At 38.4% G+C, this 12,767-nt stretch overlaps 1 protein-coding gene across 3 annotated transcripts in view; it reads right to left on the bottom strand.

Annotated features, from left to right (window-relative positions):
* tnr (tenascin R (restrictin, janusin)) overlaps nt 1–12,767 on the bottom strand; it is a 114,057-nt gene that overhangs the window by 52,609 nt on the left and 48,681 nt on the right. For all 3 annotated transcript variants that reach the window (XM_088311657.1, XM_088311658.1, XM_088311659.1), the window contains one exon: nt 7,725–7,780. The gene's annotated coding sequence lies outside the window, so the exon portion shown is untranslated. The remainder of the gene's footprint in view (nt 1–7,724; nt 7,781–12,767) is intronic.

Here is a 12,767-nt window from a genome sequence, read left to right as displayed (position 1 = left end):
TAAGTACTACTTTCATGGCTGACATACTTCCTGGTTCTTTTTTTTTTTTCTTTTTTTTTTTATTTATTTATTTTTTTTTTTAATAAATCAGGCTTACTTAAATGTAACTAACTGTAAATATTTTCACGCTTTGTCTTAAAAAAAAAAAAAAAAAAAAAAACATCCAGACTTTCAAACTTGAACCAACAAATCCGCGCATTTTTAATTGGTTGAAAATTCCCTGAAAAAAAAAAGAAATCTTTCCATATTTCGACATGTTTCGCAAAATAAGTTTTGGACTACATTTTACGGGCTCATTCAATTTAAAAAGTCACTCCAAGGTTGAACTCACTTGATGTTTTTGAACACAAAAACTGCCAGACGGTGACGCTTTACTAATGTACTTTTCGAATAAACAGAGTATCTGAATACAAATCTCACACCAAATAATAGCGGCAGTACATCAAACGTTCCTTTTACACAGACAACTCTTCCAGCATGAAAAGGAAAACAGATCCATCATACTGCATAACTAAGAAGCCAAACAGGACATGTTCAAAATAAATTAAATAAATCTGAATTATAGACAAGGCATTGCAATTTTCAGCTTTCACAGAAATAGATCACTTCACTCTGAGATCAGTTTACAATGCCTCAAGTCAAAAAGAGGACATTTATGAAGCATCTGTCTGCTATAATCCATCTGTCATGTTAATCTCTGCCGCTTCTCCAGATGCCAGACCCAGTGGGACGCCGTTTGTCGGAGCAATAGTGGGATGATAAGACATCAAGTGCCGTTTCTAGACTTAAGGCTGGTCTCCAACCACAACTCCTCCCAGGCACCAGAAAGCATCTACGTGCTGATCTGAACCGGCCCAGTGATGTCACAAAGAGGGGTGAAAGCCAAGAGTAGTGCTTAAATTGACCATTTTGTCAAATTTCCTCTCTTCAAATCACCTCCGTGCCCCAGTTGCCCGTCTCCCCCCTTTGCTCTTTCATTTGCCACTTTCATTTTGCATTATCTGCAGGCGTCATACTCATCAGCAGCCTTCAGTCCTCTGATGGCTTTTCATTTTTCTCTTACTGTGAGGATTTTGGTTATCCGTGAAAGTCTTTTTATTTCCACTCACTTTTGATACTCGGGTTTCAAAGTAGCGAAGGAGAGTGAATTTCCCATTTGTTTTATTCATTGTTTTTTGCACCGTTTCTGACAGCAGCCCTCTTAGCCCTCCCTTGCTGACCGTACGCACGTCGAGCCCACAACCTCCATTTGGCTTCACGTTAACCTGCAGGTTAATGTGCAACACCCCCAACATGAAGACCAAACCAATACCTGGTCTTATTGCGTAGGTGCTTACTCGTCCCACGTTTATCTCTCCCCCTCTTAGATGCCCGAACGTCCGAGTTGCGAGGATGTTGCCGTAGAGTCTGCGGTATCACAACTACAAAACCTGCCTATTCATCTGATTTCACTATCTTCAGAATTTCAATGTTGCCTGCCCTTTATCAAAGTTTCCACTTGATCTTTCCCAAACAGATTTTTTTCCCAGTTTTAAAGATCTCGAAGTAAGAGTTGTCTCAACTGGGATTTCAAGCAGAGTTCGGGATGTCAAGATTGTTTCCAGCTGTACAGTGGAGTGGAACCAAAAAAGCAACACTGACTTAATTCATTCATTCCCAGCCCAGGTAAAACAAATGTACTTTTCGACGTCTATGCCCGTCAATGGCAGTGAATGAGTTAAGAATGGGTCATTCAATTAAAAATCAAAAAAATAAAAATACCGGAAGATTAGAGAAAGACAATATAGGACGTTAAGAATAAAAACCGCCAATATCCAGAGAATCAACATGTGGAGCAGTCGGAGCTTTGTCAGAAGACTGTCGCGTTATAAAAGGAGACGACAAGAAAAGAGCAAAGGTGCCGTGCAAGTCCTCGAAGTTCAAGCGGTTACAAGTTGGAGGGAATTGATTTTTTTTTTTCTTTCTTCAACTGTCTGCTGCAGCTGAATACCCATGGCCCTTCTATTTTGAAGGTCGTCTACAAGCCAACTCATTGTCCATTTTAGAACTGGACGGTGGTCCTTTAATTAAAAGTGACAAAAAAAATAAATTAAAAAAATCTAACAAAATGGTGCATGCTTAAAAATTTCAGACAAATTTTGCTGGTGAATTTGCAAAAAAAAAAATAATAATAATAGACTACGTACCTAAGGATTCAATTGGTATAAAAAAAAAAGATGCTTCAAACCTTTTAAAATCAGATTTCTGAACACATGTTGCATTTCATAGACGTACAGGGATGCACAAATGACTTAAAGAAAAGAAAATAGCCGTTTCCACTCTGAGGGGAGGCCCAGCCAGTCGCTGTAGCCAAGAAACGGCATGAGTCTTGTCAACAATCCAACCAAAATCAGACAAAAGGAAGAAAACAACTCGAGCGGTGGGAGCCTTTAAAGCAAAGGATTTACAAGCACAAGCATATGTTGTAATGGAACCGCACTTGTTGAGCATCCTGAAACGGCAATATGAGAACCCTTCGTGTTGCCACTTTCCAGAAAGGTAATACATTTTATATAATAATGTGAAAAATAATAATGCAAGGGTCGCAACCCAATTTGAAACAGAGCTAGCTCTTGGGTCCCGATTAATGCAACGTTTGATACACACTTCTGAAATCACCAATGACCTCAAATTACCTTGGGTTATTAATATTCATCTATGTGAAGACACTGACGTTATGAGTCCTCAGAATCTCTATTTATTTTTATTATTTATCTATTTTATTTCATAATGATTTAACAAGGTAGGAAACGGATAACTATCGAGGTGTAGCACTTCACACATATCCTGGAATTTATGTAAAGATCACCAAATATGAAGTATATTTTAATTCATTAAATTTGGCTTTGCAATGTATGCAAAATATTTTTTTAGGTAAATAAAATAAAATAATAAAATAAAAATATTAAACTGCGCTAAAAAAACATTTAGTTCACTCTCCAGAATGAACGCTTTGAAGTGTCCGTCCCTGATTTGTAATTAATGATTGATTTAATTCAAAACATTTTTACTCAGAATACTTCCATTGATCAGAGGCTGGGCTTGGCGTTTTAGTATAATCTTTCTTCACCTCACTTTTTTTTCGCACTGCCCCGACCTCCAACAAAAAGCAAACATAAAAGTACTTCAAACAAGACTACCCGCCGCCTCATGAGGCCGCCGTTGTGTGTTGCTCTGGTCCCTCGCTTTCAGAAGAGCCATCCCCCCCCCCTTTTATGTTCCCGTTTCAAAGCCCGCTATATCTTGTGGGACGCAACGACAACACATTGTCCCGAAGCTTTAATGGCGAGTAAAAAGGTGTGTGCATGAAACATCCTCTCCCACCTGTGCTATCACTCTACGGCGGTTTAAAGGTGGGCAGGATGGCACGCGCAGCAACAATCCAAAACCATAAGCCGTGTGGGAAAGATAAAGCAACTGCAGAGGATCAAACAGAACATTTGCTATTGTGTTGCTTGCAAAGTACCTTCTCGAAGGACTGGCTTTTGATGACCGTCATTATTATTACGACTACCACTGCATACTCTTGCCACGAGCTTCTTTTCTAAACACAGAAAAGTGAAACCTCCGGTTGATTGTGAGGTGAAAATCTGCAATATGCCACACCATATTTGGGTTGTTTTCAGAAAACTAGTAACCTACCTAATTGTTACCAAATATTCACACTGTCCTCTATGTGATGAAGTGGGCAAAAAAGAAAAGTGCTTTACGGTTGCTAAATTTTGAACTCCCGAGGTACACGCGACAACATTACTTAACCTTATGCATCAGCTGGAAATACTTTAGAAACTAAAATGGAAGCTCAGTTCTTTCGCTTTAAAATACAATGCCAGCATGTTTATCTCTTATGTTTTTTCCAAAATGAGTGAGGAGTTTTTGCACACGCAACTATTATTATATTTTGGACGTATTCCTGAGCATGAGTGGGAAGGATTTGAAAAGCGTGCATTCCAGCTGAAGGCATTTTATATTTTGCGACACAAGCAGCTGATAAGTTGCGGGGTCCACCTCGATCCTTGAATGTATCAAAAGTACAATACGGCAAGTGTTTCCGTCGGTTCACCATTCTTGGGTAAATTTCTACATATAAGTGGTCATTTATACTATTTTTATCTTTGTATAGTGAAGCTGTTCAAGTGAAAAAAATAATTTCATTTGGTAGTTTTAACTGGTTTTCCAAAATGTCAGTGTTGGGCTCACGTCACACGCAGTAAAATGTATGCTTTATACTTCCGGTTTGCAAGCCAAACCATTTTCAAAACAACGATTTAAAACCGTTAACGAGTTTCAATTTATCTTAGAGTACCTAAAGAAAACTTTTGAATTAGTCTCACAAAGTTGAAAGACTTCACCTTCTTAGCGCACAGAGGCCACAATAGACATCCATCCATTTTCTGTACCCAGCTCAATTTGTGTGGGAGCCGACCGGTGTACACCGTGAACATGTCAAAAGCCAGTCGCAGGGCACTAAACAAACAACTATTCAATCAAGTTTTCTTAACTAAGCTACTGGAAAAGAATAAAAATACCACACTCATATTGTACCATAGGTATTAAACTGCATATACAACATTGTTTTAAAAGAAAACCGGTTTTTATATGAATGATAAATAATAGTGATTTTGTGATTATCCGACCAAAAATATAATAGGCAAACTCTTATGCAAGAGATCAGATTGCGTTTTAAAATGTATTTGTAATCCAACAGATGGTGACCTTTTAATTGAGGAAAAACTCTTAATTGGTTATTGTTCTGTCGTACAGAACAAAAGACGATAAACCTTACCAAAAAAAAAAAAAAAAAAATTGTTGAACCGCAAGATAAATACTTGGCCTGATCATTGATTTGTGTAAACAGCTTTCACAACCCAGACAGATTTAAATCACAACAAAGTGTGATATCATCACGCTGTGCTTTAAAAGTTTGCGCGCCAACTCGTCTGCTCCTCTTGACTGATCATAATCTGATCAGTTGCTACTAACGTTGAATGAATTCTGCATATGGTTTTCGGTATGTTGCAGTTCATCCTACCTTGTGAAGACACCTGAGCAAATAAAGGAGGATTTTTAAGACATGAGTCAGACTGTTCAGTATTGAACCGAGCTATCGGCCAACCAGAGGCTTTAAAGCCCCGGATTGAAACGCGTTATCTCGGTGGTGAGACATGCTTGTGATGTTATCTCAGCAAGAGGTTGGTGAGGAGAAGAAAAGACAAAAAGGTCCAGTTCATGAGCAGGGAGGCTGTCATGACGACACATTGCTGCGGCTATTTCAGCAGGCAGATCTTAAGTGAGCGAACACACACGAGTACAATATCTCATCTGGGTATTGGCTTCAATCAAGCTTTTGGTTTTTAAAAAGAACCCTCAATGTTCAGGCAAGTTTGTTCTTATGTGACAGTACAGTTATTTCTTACTTTTTCTCATTGAAGTCACAGGTGAGGTGGTGTCTATCACAGTCAACTTCAGGCGATCAATTTTTTTTTTTTTAATTTCTATATTTGAATAATAAAAGGAGTTTGACAATGAAAAAGATCAGAGATGGGATGAAGCCACAGCGACGCGAAATGAAAAGCAACACGGCTTCCACTGTGTCAGGCACACGGAGCGACGTGGGCGAAAACGACTGAATTGGACGATCACAAAAGTGACATCTGAAACTGTTGGCAAGATTAGAAAATTTATATTCTCTTCACTTGGAAAAAGAAAACATTTGTCTAGAATAAAAAGTGAAACTTTAAACCTATTTTTAAATTTATGAAAACTACTAAGCACCCGCACACTTCATAATAGTTCTGTCACGTTTGGCCGCGTCCCTCAAAGTGTTTTAAGTCTCTAAGTTAGTCAGTTCAACAAACAACAAAGCTACGCAGAAGACAAATTGTTATTTTAAACTTTGATGCATAATTTTGATTAATGATTTTCCTTGGTAATTAATTGTGATTAATCATATATATCAAGTACTACTTTTTTGTGAAGCTTGTAACGGATATTTATTTGAATAATACCTTGGAATTGGTACTCATATGGTACAGTATTTAAATTTGCAGGGTTATGAATGCAAATTATTTTGAAGGAAATAAAACTGAGCTGAGTTAAAATATTTAACTGGCTTAAAAAGATCACGTGTGTATTGTTACAATACTCCACCAAATATTTCCAAAATGATGTTAACTCATTCACTGCAATCGACGGATGTAGACGTCAAAAACTGCATTCTTTTCACCTGGCCTGGAAAACTAGTCTGAAAACTTTTCTCTTGTAGGAGTTGTTCATCAACTGCACCCAAAAAAAAACACATGCTTGAATTTCTGGTTCATTTTATGGAGTGTCGGCAAAGAGAAGTCTTCCTCCTTGCTGCATTGTCTCATGTTGCCTGTGCCATAATCAAGAGTGACACAGGCGCGCGCACACTATAATCCTCCGTGATTAGGAAGCTGACATCAACGGCTTCCGCTGCTGTCACTCCTCGCTCAGGCAGTTCAAGGTGGGAAAGTTGTTCTCCTCTCTACAAAGAGCTCAAACGCAGCGAGGGGGCCCATTGTTGTCCTGACGCTAAGCTGGCAGCGAAGGGAGTTGCAGAGACGAATTGTGTCCATGTGAAATGGCAGCACTAGAATAGGAAGACAAGTGTACAGTGCACCAAGGAAGCCAACATTGTCATGTTGCGTCAAGTCTCCAGACTCGAGAGGGCTACCATGAAATCGTTCATTCAAAATTGGGCTTATTTGGTTCCCGTCAGTACTGCTGTTCATAATTTGAGCTGTGCTTTTGTTTATTTGTGGCATGTATCGGTCTGCAACTCCGCAGTTTATAGTGATTGTTTGATTTGAGATCAGCACAGCTTTTGAGTAGAAAAAAATGAAATGTGATTAACTGATGCTTGAGCCCCAGATCGAGAAAGATCGAGTACACACGATAATAACGTGATAATAACACAGAAATCAGGTAGTTGTAGTTTATAGCTGTGTAAAATTGTTGTGAAGGTACTACAGGTATAAAAATGATGTCTTGAAGTGACTAACTGATGCTGAGCCTCAGATCAATAATGATTGAGTACACACGATAATAACATGATAATAACACTGAAATCAGGTAGTTGTAATTTATAGCCGTGTGAAATCACTGTGAAGGTACTACAGGTATAAAAATGATGTCATGAAGCGATTAACTGACGTTGAGCCCCAGATCGAGAATGATTGAGTACACACGTGATTCCTAATCCTGCGCGACATTAAAAAACAACGATGCGTAATTACACCAAATGCCTATTGAGTCTTTATTCATGTATGAGTGGCGCTCTTCAGCAGATTTGACGGTGTTGGTGTAGTATACAAACAAAAATGCTCGGTCCTCTAAATAGAAACAGATGATTATGTTCTCATGAATCAAACGTGTGCGCGTGCGTGCATGTGCAAGAGCGAAAGTATGTTACCGTGTAATAATGAGGTGACAATTGAGTCTGTCCCAATTAAAAAGTCACTGATGGTGATGAATCCACACGAGGAAATTAGCCCAAGATGAGCGCTAATTGTCTGATTGGATGTGCTTCGGCTTGATAAATCCACAACAAGCCGGAGCATATAAAGAACACATTAAATGCTTTCGACCATTAAATTGCACATTACGGATATTGCCAAACGGAAGTGCGTGTGTGTGTTTGCGGAGGTTGTTTGTGTGTATACCTTTAGTCCAAGTATTTTGTAGAAATCTTTTTGCCAGTCTTTTGCAGTGCACTTGTCTAGGAGAGGAGAGAAGAGGAGAAAAGTTTAGTCACATGTCTAGCTGCAGCGGTGGATTGTTTCAAGGTATAGCACAGCATTTAGATTTCAACGGGACATAATGGCATATTGACTTACTAAACTGTTACGTGACATGATTAGCTAGGCTGGGCGGAGATCCAGATGGTAGGAGAGTAGAAGTAAGACGTATAGACATAGTGTAGTGTGCTCTCAGCTCAGCAGTATGGTATTAGTATGACTTGTTCTTTACAGAGGATGAAGAATATCCATCCACCCATTCAATATCTGAAACGCTAATCGCTGGAGCCTATTCTGGCAACACGTACTGGTGCACCGTTTGTGTTCAGATAGTCGTTGCTTAAAGGCGAACATACCACATAGACGCTAATCGGCGGTTCATGTGCTTTACAGGTGGCATATCAACTTAGTTTTGTTAAACGCATCACTAGTTGCCTTCTTTTTTTGTTGTTTGTCTTGAGGGAGCCTCTCACCCTCCTGAGAGGTAAAATGACATGCTTTGTTGGCTGGAATGTTTTTGGCGCAGAGGAATCACACGTTTTCTGGGAGCATCATTTTTGTCCTTTCTTTTTTTTTTTTTGCATTCTTCCAATGAGAGAGAGAAGGTTGATTCAAAAGATAAAGTGGCAGTAAATGGTTTTCATCTGATTGAACTTCTCATAATGGAAATCCCTCATATGCTAATGATGCATGCTGTTTCGCACCAATAGTTAATTTTCCTACAAATTAACACACACAAGCTTCGTCTTTCATGTGAAGTTAGAGATGATCTTGGTTTCAGAAGATGGACTTGTGGATGCTATCATTCACCTGACTGGGATTTGTTTCCCAGTCCCCGGTGTCCTCGGGGCCGCTACCCGCTGAGTCATCCAGCCGCTTATGCGAGGAAAAAAAAAATGCTTTGCCACCATCTTGCAGCATCTAGTCAATTATCACCCTTTTGGAATGGGTGTTATTTATTATAAAAAAATTTTTGTCCCCTTGCATTCATTTTCAAAATATTTTTGAAATAAATGAAAATGAACAAAAATAAATAAATAAATACATTAACTGAATTTGAAAACTAAAAGTTAAGATGAAATAAAACTCAACAAGAATGAAAAATCCAATAACCTTCGTTCACGGATATCATCACCTTCCCGGCCACCGCCAAACGTTTGTGCCTGACGTCGTAAAATGTTGATCCTCACATATCACACTAGCAAGACGGTCTTGGACATGATCTCACAATGACCTTGTCTCATATCTACTCAGTTCATCCCTGCGTTCAAGTTAATACGTTGACATATCTCCTAAGGCTTTTTTTTTTTTTTTTTCAAAAGGCTGAAATGTGTCCCCAAAAGAAGGCAAAAACAATGCATCTTAAAAGCCTATACACTCGCTAACCTCAACACACATTTCTCTTTCCTAAAGCCACCAGACACAGTATATATATCACACTGACTTATTGAATTGGAGGAGTATGAAATATCTGGGATGATAGATTGTTGGTATTTAGTTGGGTTGGCATATATAGCCTCTGGTGAATTGTGAATTCAGGGTGTGTAAGTGGATTGGGGGGAGAGAGACAAATACAAATTATTTTTCACGGCGATCGACCAAAAAAAAAAAAAAAAAAAAAGATGGTACTTACTTTGGCTTTAATTGTGAGGGATTGACTCCATAATATTTGCACATTTGTTTTAAATTCAGAAAAAGAACATTTGTGACGCATCCCAATAATGATGCCGGTCAAGCACAGGCAACATTTGTTTACTTGCATTGGATGATTTTGTTTAATTTACCTGCATGTCTGGAAAATGTCACCATTCACTTTCCAAATGTGGTGATGAAAATAATTAAGATCAGCGCCGTTGTTAGAATGAGAATAAAATGAGATGTTTGTAGACTCGACAGAGCGGGAAATGATACGGAACCGATGTTTACTGCTGATTTTTTAATTGCTTTTATAACTAATATGATTAGGGTTGCAACTTTACGCGAATGTTCATAGTTTGAAACTCTCCACGTTGGGATAGCTGTGTAAAAAGAAAGGCCTCCAGTGCCCTCCACCCATCTCAATGAGAGTAAATAAGCAAGCACACCTCGCCACAAATTTGTGAGAATAAAATATGATACAAAACCGAGGCATCGTGTTTCATGGACAAAAGAACTGGGAAAGGGAATTGTCTAAAATGTTTGGTAAGATGAAGATTTAAGATTTGGCATTTACCGGTGGACAAGAGCAGCAGCAATTGACTTAAATGTCGCCTGTTTATTTATTATTTGCTGCACTGTGTGAGAGTTGTAAAGAAGTTGGGAAAGAACTCCGCTCACTCGACATTTTTGGGAAATACATATTTCACCATTTCAATGACTGAATGGAACGCACTGTTAATAAAATATTATGTTCGAGGTGCAGTGGGTTAAATTGCAACTGGATTAAATTCAATAAGGCAAAGCTGAGATTTAATTGCTGACAATTCATTAGCTGAATAATTGTTGACTTTTACTCCAGAATAAATAGATAACGTTTATTTTGAGTCAAAATTCCCGCATGATGCTAGATGCAACAGCATGAGATCATCAGCTGGTGAACTGTGCCTGAATCAGAAAATATCAAGATTTAAAGTAATTAAATGCATTTAATTGAATTAAAATTTAATATTGAGACTATTTTTTTTTGGTAAATAATGATTTGATTCTCACAATATTTTATTCATGTTTTTTTTGGAATATTATCACGTTAACCCAAAAATTTGGACTTTTATTCACAGTATTGTTTTTAAAAAATATTTTTCTCCTACTTTATTCTGACATTATTATAATATTCTGACTATAGAGTAGTACGTTAACATTTCTTTTCATCAGGCAAGTAGTGAATAATTATTAAAAAAAAAAAAAAAAGAAAAAGATTCTTCAATTCTTCTACTGCCACTCCCAGTTAAAGATTGTTGTCAAACCAAACAGAAAATAAAGAGAATTCCAACATGGTTTATTGATATAACCACGTAACTGCCTTTTGGAAGTCTGCTATCTTAATTCTAACACAGGAGCAAAAACGCCATAGAGGGGCTAACGAAACCAGTATTGATGTAGTTTAATGGCAATTTGAACAAACAGTGGAACAACATGCCGATAGCAAGTACAAGAACACTCACAGGTATATTTCCTTTATCTTCTGCGGGGGAAAAAAAAACGGCAATTACTCCACATTACTGAGTCGGTTGTAAAACACGACTGTCTATTTTACTACTTCCTAGTGGCAAAAGCGTACACACACGAAGCAGCACAATGTGTCATTTGTCATTTTATTTCCATTCATTCTATTTCATTGTAATTCTTTTAAATGGTTCCCGCGGTATTTTCTTGCTTTCAATGTGGCCAAAAGACTCCACAGTAAGTGTCCCTCTAGTATCATGAATATTAACTAGTATTTTGTTTGCATTCAGCCCAGACTGATCCGTCTGTTTGCAAAGAAACCCAAAGAGAGTTTCCCCTTTAATCTCTTCTGAGCTGCACTCACACTGTGACAAAATACAATCTCGGTGACACAATATCCTCTCAGCCACAAATGCCACCGAAAACGCACATCGTGTTGTTATAGACCCGAACGTTCCATCATCAAAACGTCCGTATGGTTTGTACACGACCCCACACATTCAACTGGACTGTCTTGATGGATTTTGCACCGAGCTTGCCTTAAGCTGTCACCCGGGTTCTCTTTTAGGATGGGGGATGATCAGATTTGTAAAGATGGTGTGAGAGATTACACACAGCATTTTTTTTTTCTGATGATTCTCACTCAGGTGGATGCATTATTTGAGAGGCACGATAAGTAGTTATTACGACGTTGTGTAATTTTCCAGCACATACCACTGTGAGTGTACATTTTATTTTATATTTATTTTATAGCAACCGAAACACTGCCACAAATAAAGTCACCTCGTTGTTTAAAAGGTTATCCACGGATACTGTGCACAAAGCTACACCCGCTTGACCTTTTTGTGTCGGCGTTGTAAATGAGAATGTGTTCGCGATCGCTTTATTTTGATCAATAAAAATACATCTAATTGGATTAAAACAATAAAATTAAGCGCTTGGGTCGCTTGACAGTCGCTAATATAAATCAAATTTGTTGCTACTATAAATCAAGATTTAAGAATAGGTTTTCCAACTTAATCAGCTACCTCAAATCACCACTATATTTCTGTGATTTACAAACCGATATTCAAAGGTGTGAACTTGAAAAATTCAATCGGACCTTTTCAGATGAATTAAAAACCAAGACGGATAGTTGTGTGCCTAATGTTGCCCTGTACCTCATTAAACAGAACGAGTAACCATGGCGGCCAAATTGGATTAATAATAGAGCAATTAACTTAAACATGCACAACTGTCTCCTCCTAACAAGCTCTTATATTCTCTTGTGTGAGTGTTTGTCTCCTTCCCTGTCATCTTGTCCCAATAATATTTGCTGTGAAGAAAAGCGAGGTCAAGAGTGCACCGATGAGCTTGCTTTGTTACGCAGTTATTACACGTGGAACTGCTTCATCAATAAGGCCCCACGCAAACATGTTTGCATAAGCTCGCACGGCAACGCGCGATGACAGACAGCGATGAGCGCAAAACCCGATACGTGATCATTTGTGATTTTGTTTCCATTGATTGCCGAGTTAAGCGACGAGACAAATCAGTTTCAGCTGCTCTCGACTCTATTGTGCTTCCTCATTCATTGCTCTTGAATAATATCGTCAATAGCAAGAAGCTGACTCTGCAGAACAGTGCCGAGGGGAAATACAAAACGGGTGACAAACATGAAATTGCGTTGTTTTGTGTACAAGGTTTTGCACCCTCCCGGGCGTCATCCGTTATCCAAACTATTGTGCGAAGGAAACATAAAAATGATTCTATTTTTAGGCAGCCATTTCTATAAGCACCACATGCCTCTTACATTGCAAAACAAAAAAACACCGGGCTAGGTACAGG

Source organism: Idiotropiscis lumnitzeri, chromosome 12 (genome assembly GCF_059441095.1).
Source record: "Idiotropiscis lumnitzeri isolate Australia: NSW breed Sydney's pygmy pipehorse chromosome 12, RoL_Ilum_1.0, whole genome shotgun sequence".
Classification (NCBI taxonomy): Eukaryota; Metazoa; Chordata; class Actinopteri; order Syngnathiformes; family Syngnathidae; genus Idiotropiscis; species Idiotropiscis lumnitzeri.
The sequence above is the reverse complement of the archived record's forward strand: the minus strand, read 5'-3'. Positions and strand labels throughout refer to the sequence as shown.